The sequence below is a fragment of the Opisthocomus hoazin genome, chromosome 13, assembly GCF_030867145.1.
Source record: "Opisthocomus hoazin isolate bOpiHoa1 chromosome 13, bOpiHoa1.hap1, whole genome shotgun sequence".
NCBI classification, from domain to species: Eukaryota; Metazoa; Chordata; class Aves; order Opisthocomiformes; family Opisthocomidae; genus Opisthocomus; species Opisthocomus hoazin.
Genome location: NC_134426.1, coordinates 20,192,912 through 20,198,911, shown reverse-complemented (window position 1 = coordinate 20,198,911; position 6,000 = coordinate 20,192,912). Strand labels below are relative to the sequence as shown.

Genomic DNA, 6,000 nt, shown 5'->3' with positions numbered 1-6,000 from the left:
TCCTGCTTGAGGTGAGGTGTAATTTGCTGGATGGAAACCTTTGTGTCCCAGCTGGCCTGCTGCTTTGGGTGCCACCGCTCAGGGCAGGTCTCTTCCAGTGCGATCGCTCTCCCTCCCAGGCCCGCTCCTTTCCTGGCCCCATGCTCCTGCCTTGCATCAGTCCTGACGCTCCTCAGACGAGTGCTAGGGCCAGCACAAGGGAGGGGACACGGCCATGCGGCTGCAAATGGGTTGGGAAAGGAGGAGTGCTCCTTTTGGCACGGGGAGCCCCGCTGGTGGTTCTCACCACACCCTCCCTCCCCAGGCTGGAGCTGAGCCAAGTCCCCATTTGTCGTTGTGGTGCCCCTGTCCCCCCCCCCTCTGCTTGGGATCACCTACCGCTTCCACAAGCTCTAAAAATGCAAAACCCCCTTCAGATTTCTGCTCAGAGCCCTTTGTTATTTTGAAAGGTAAAATAATCCAAGGCTCAAGCATCCAGGAGGATTTTGGAGTTTCACCAGTCCTGATTTCACTGACAGCTAGGCCTGGTGCGGGACTAAAAATGCGGATATATCAAAAGCTCCAGTCCCTTGAGGTAGATGTGCCGAGCTGGACTTCCCACCCAGAGAGAAAAACAATTCTCGGGTGTTACAGCATGTTTCCAAGCAAGCGAGGTGGGGCCTCGCTTTGCAAAGCTCTATAAACAGCAGCTCTTTGTCTCCTCCATTTCTCTTCACCCTGAACGTGTTGCTATTTTCAAAGGTTGGTTTCAAAGTGCTGATTCACAGCCACCAGCCCTACTGTTTTATCTGAGGGAGATTAGGGCTGAGAATCTTGTGGTTTTGTAGTGGAAAGACTGCATTGGAAATAACATATTTGACATGACACTGTTATTTATGCTCAAATCAGCATTTCGTTTAAAGATGAGGAGAGTTGGGTTGGTTTTTTTTTGAAGTTTAGATCAATCATGTATAAAGACAAGCTCCCACCCAGCCTCCCTTCACTCCTAATACTTTCACTTCATTCTTCTTCTGCTCATTATTTTATGATTTTGTCCTTGACTGGAATATTTCTCTCTTGTTCTTCCTTACATGCACCATTAAGGAGGGGAAGTACTTACATTTAAACTCAAGCCTTGTGTAGCTCCTATGCCATAAATAATGCTTTATAAAGATTCTAAGATTATTAAATCCTTCTAGTTAGCCTCCCTTTTATTTTTACAGCTCAACTGATTAGAGGGGGCATATTCTTTTGAAACTTTACTATTTCTGTTTCGCTTTTGCAAGCAGAGATGGGAAGATGGGATCTGGCTGTACGCATTGCTGATCAGAAGACTTGCCATAGGAATGCAAAAAAGCTTGCTTGCAAGAGAACTTATTGTTGGCATGGAAGAAAACTCCAGAGAAGCCCTGTAATTCTGAGAGGTAGTCAACCTTCTAAATACAGACAAGTCTACTTGAAATCTATCTGGGGAGAGAAATGCATTCAAAATACACTTTCCTGGAGAGGGCTGACAGGTGCATAATCAGTGAAGGGAATGCTTTGGTATGAGGAGATGGTTGTGCTGGGGGAGTAACTGATTTTGGACAGCCGTAGGAACTAATCCATTGGGCTCCATGCATCACCTCCACCAACTACGTATCCGGCTCCTTCTGATACCTGGGCCAGGCGTCACAGAGCCAGGCACCTGAAGCTCAGCTTTTCCCTACAAATGCAGCCAAATCAGCTGCCGCGGTTTGCAGAGATCCTGAGACTACATCACTGAGCTGCTCTTCATTCTACTTGATGAAATCTGCTCACCTCAGACAGTACCTCAGGGGTATGGCCAGTTAGTCAGGCCTTGCCAATATTACAAACTATGGAGCTGAGCACATGGAGGAAAAATAACCCTACCAGAGACAAAGCTAGTGAAAAGTGCTGAAAAGCCTCACAGTAGACAGCCTACACAAGAAAACTGTCTCCTCCAATTAGTCCACGGTCATCAATGAGGCAAATGTCTCTGCCTCCTGGGCCAGACAGGGTGGTGTTTTAATAATAGGCATAAATCTATTGTGCTTTTCTCCTTGTGACCTAGCATATTCTGTCAGGGCAACGCATACCCCAGAGAAGGAGTAGAATTTATGTGTACAATAAAACAATAGAGCTTGAGTGATATCAGCTGTTTGACGAACTTTAATATACATTTGCTATAACACAGGCAGCCACTACTAGAATGTGATACCCAAATAAAAATCCATGATCCATTTGGATCCATTTGCATGACAGATCTTCAGTTTAGTCACATTCATGTGAAAGAGACACATAAAAATGATATCCATGCTTAAAATCACTTAGAAGCAGTCTGAAAGACCCCACAGTTGCAAGTGATACTGCAGTACTTAGCTAATACTCATGTTTCGATGGCTTTGCCTTCATGATTCTTCCAGTGGTTCCTTTATGTTTTCTGGTATTTTGCCAAACACCTGTGAATCAGTGCACAACAAATATTCCTGCCATTTAATTTAGCCTTGCACAGAAAGGCTATATTAGGCCTGCAGACCTAATCCCAAACCTCTAAAGAGGTTTAAGGCACTCTGGTTTCACCTAATCCCGAAACCTAAACCAGAATCATTGAAAACCTCCATAACACCACAGGAATGGGCAAATAAAGGGTTTCCACTATGAAATTATTAAAAGGACACAGTGTATCTTTTGGATTTGAGGCCTAAAGCTTTACCTAAGGAGCTTGGTCTGTCCACAATAAAAGTGTTTATTTTGAAGATAGGAGGTTGAAAGGTTTATTTGACTAGAGGGCTGACTTCACCCCTCCTACATGAAAAAGAAGAGAGGTGATCCCTTACAAGAGTGAAAAATGGGAAAAGGGATGAACAAGTAACAGGGCACGGGCAGCCCAGCAAAGCAGCCAAAGAAAATGAAGCCCAGGTTTGTTCCAGCCTCAGTCACAGCCCCCTGTGAGAAAGAGCACGAGCACAGCCGCCGGTGCACAACTTGGCTGCTGGTCCCTGGAGTTCCTTGCAGCATACAGCAAGAATTATTGGTGATATAACAAATACATCGCTGCTGTTCAAAATGGAGAATCTGCTCTTTTGAGATCTTACTGATGGGAGGTAACATGTAAAAACATGCACTGTAATGGAACTTTCAATTACAAATTGCATCCAACTGTAATAAGTTTGATCTTGCATTAATTCATGTTAAATTATTTGGATTCTGTCGTTCCTGAATTCAGGTAACCACCTTATCTTGCCATATAACTCATCATCTTTGTGTTGTGAAAGGGGTATTTCATTTTCAAGGCGACTGTAGGGAATATTAACTCTACCATATTCTAATAAACATTTAGCTCACAACAAATTAAAGACCTGAAAATATACTGCACATGGGGTTTCATTATGCATAGCATTTTATAGCAATGATCTGCTGCTCTAAATCTCTTAATTCAAATCACTTCAGCAAAATGTAGGGAAATACAGAGCTGTATTTGTACATTATGCAATACTGAAGGTGTATCTGTGCTTAGGATATACCTAATAACGAGAGGCATAGCCTCCTCACTGTACTGCATTTTCATAGCCACTGAATGCCATTTAAGAGCCCTTTAGTGCAAGGATTTAGGAATCGGTGTTCCTGCTGATGAGAGGTCTGATATAATGTGATTAGAAAAGCAAGGCCCAGATTTACCTTCGCAAACTCACAAAAAATCTCCTTGCATTTGTTTGCATCAATAGAAGTGGAACAGAATAGCACTTCTTTATCAGCACTGTGGTACTCTGTGTGTAATTTAGCTTTGAAAGACTCTTTGACTCCATAGGAAAAAGTTGCAGGAAAACTGAAAAGCATCAGTTTTATAAGGTACCGATCTTTTTAGCTGGAATTATAGCAGTATAGTCTTCTTATGACACAGCTTTTATGTCCAAGCCAGGTGACACAAGCGAACGATGGTTTATTTGCTGTCCTTGAGCAAGTCTTGGTGTAGCTGGAGAGCAGGAGGGGACACTTAAGGGGGAACACTATGCCTTTCTGCAGTGCTGTCATGTGTACATGCCTGCACCGAGCTTGCCGTCACCCGTCTGAGGAGGGTGAATGGGTATGTTGGCAAGGTATGTTCCAATCCCACACAGCAGCATTTTTGTTCTAGCAGCAACAATACATACTGGGTTATTTCACTGTTTCCCGATTTAGTCCAATTATGACACCTAACCATTAACTTCCATTTGGAACCATTTCAGGAGGCAACTTTCTTCTCTAAAGAGGCTCTCCTGCAAGACAGCGTCTGGAAAACTAAGTGTTGCTACGTTGCACTGAAAGATGGGAGTCTGTTTATTCCAGAACAAATCCTGACCGACAACGGTTGCCAGAAGAGGCAAAGGAATTCAGGAACACGACAACCCCACGCTCAGCAGAGCTCCTGGCAAACGAACGCTGCGTGAGCGGAGTGGCAGAAAGCCTACAGCGCTGCGCAGCGCGCACCCCGCCACCCAAACCTCCCGACGAGGCCTCTGGTGAACACGCAGGTCGCAGCCTGACCCGGGGCACGCTCCACGGCCATGGCTCCACACCAGGCCTGCCCGGCCGGTTCAAGCGCTCCCCGTCGGTGCCCCAGCCCTGCTCCGCCAGACCGGGCCCTTGGCGGGTCCTGGTGTTCGGGTCCGGCTCTGCGAGGCGGTGACACGCTCCCGCTCCAGCCCGGCCCTGCCCCCGGTGAAGGCAAGATCCTCCCGGCTACGGGCCGGGCGACGGCCGGAACCGAGAGGCGCGAAGCCTCTCGCTGCCGTGGGGCTGCCTCCCGCCGCCGTGGGGTGCCGGTGCCGGACCACGGGCCTCCCTCACGGGCCGGATGCCCCGTGGCTACGCGGAGGCCGCCGAGAGCCCACGGCCGGCCGGGCAACGCGCCGCCAACCAGCAGGCCCCTCCGCGCGCCGACAGCGCATGCGCGCCTCCCCGCTGCCCCGTGACGTCCTGCGCGGTCTGCGAGCGTCACGCTGGCGCTCGGCGCTCTTCTGCGTCTGCCTGGTTCCCAGGAGGCAGCCTTAGGTACAGCGGAGGATCGCCGAATCATCGCTGTCACGCTTCCTGCCCCCCAACCCCGTCCCGGCGGAGCGGCGTTCGGTGAGAGACGGCGGGGAGTCAGCCCCGCTCCCCCGCCGCTACGGGGACTCCCGGCTCTCTCGGCCGCTGGGGAGGCGCCAGCAACGCCCGCAGGCGGCGGCGGAGCGGGGGAGACGCGCCCGTCACCCGCGCTGCGGGGGGGCGGGGGGGACGGGGGATACCAGGAGGGGAGGTGCGCTTGCGCGGGGGCGTCGCCACGGCAACGGCGGAGTGGCTCGTGCGCTTGCGCCGGCCGCGTGGGGCCGGCGGCAGAGCCCGCGCGGGACGCACTGTGCCCCGCCCGCCTCGCGCCTCCCCTCACGGGTGGCAGCGCGGGCGCGCGGGCTGGGCTGGGCGGCGGAGCGGGCCGGGGTGCTCGGGCGCCTGAGGGAAGGGCGACGTCCGGGGGCGGCGGGAGGCCTCTGCTAGGGGAACGCGGCGGTGAGACCGGGGTCTGCTTCCACTTCGCTGCGGTCCCGGCGCTCGGCAGCGGCTTGCCTGCACACCCTCCGTGCGAGGTCTCTGCTGGCAGCCGTGACGCTGGTGCCTGGTGTTCAGAACACACCCGATCGAATATTGAGTATCAGGGAGCCGTAAATACCAAACCGAGTTGTAACGGAGCTTGCAATTCTAATGTATTGGATTTTACAACTCTTCCATAATGATCCCGCTGCTTTTCTTTTAGGACCAACAGAAGTGAGCGCTTTTAAGGTCTTTAAAAGAAAGCGGTAGGGGATAAGGCAGCATAAACACTGCTCGAGCAGCTGGCGGGGAGGCAGGGAACGGCGTCCGCTGGAGTCTGAGCCCGGTCGCGTCGGCGGGAAGCGCAGCCGCAGGTGGGTCGGTGCCTGTTCCGTGCCTTCCCCCCGTCGTCTGCAGGGCTGCGATGGCGGCCCTCGGGAGCACCTACACTGCTTTAACACCCGTCAGTTG

The 6,000-nt window shown here is 51.2% G+C and overlaps 1 protein-coding gene across 4 annotated transcripts in view; it reads left to right on the top strand.

Moving 5' to 3' along the window:
• The first annotated feature begins 4,986 nt into the window (after positions 1-4,986).
• GNB1L (G protein subunit beta 1 like) overlaps positions 4,987-6,000 on the top strand; it is a 43,483-nt gene continuing 42,469 nt past the window's right edge. For 2 of the 4 annotated variants that reach the window (XM_075434749.1, XM_075434751.1), the window contains exon 1: positions 5,538-5,903. The gene's annotated coding sequence lies outside the window, so the exon portion shown is untranslated. Of the gene's footprint in view, positions 5,089-5,422; positions 5,509-5,537; positions 5,904-6,000 lie in introns of those variants that run through there. The other 2 variants (XM_075434750.1, XM_075434752.1) reach the window with 2 other exon arrangements.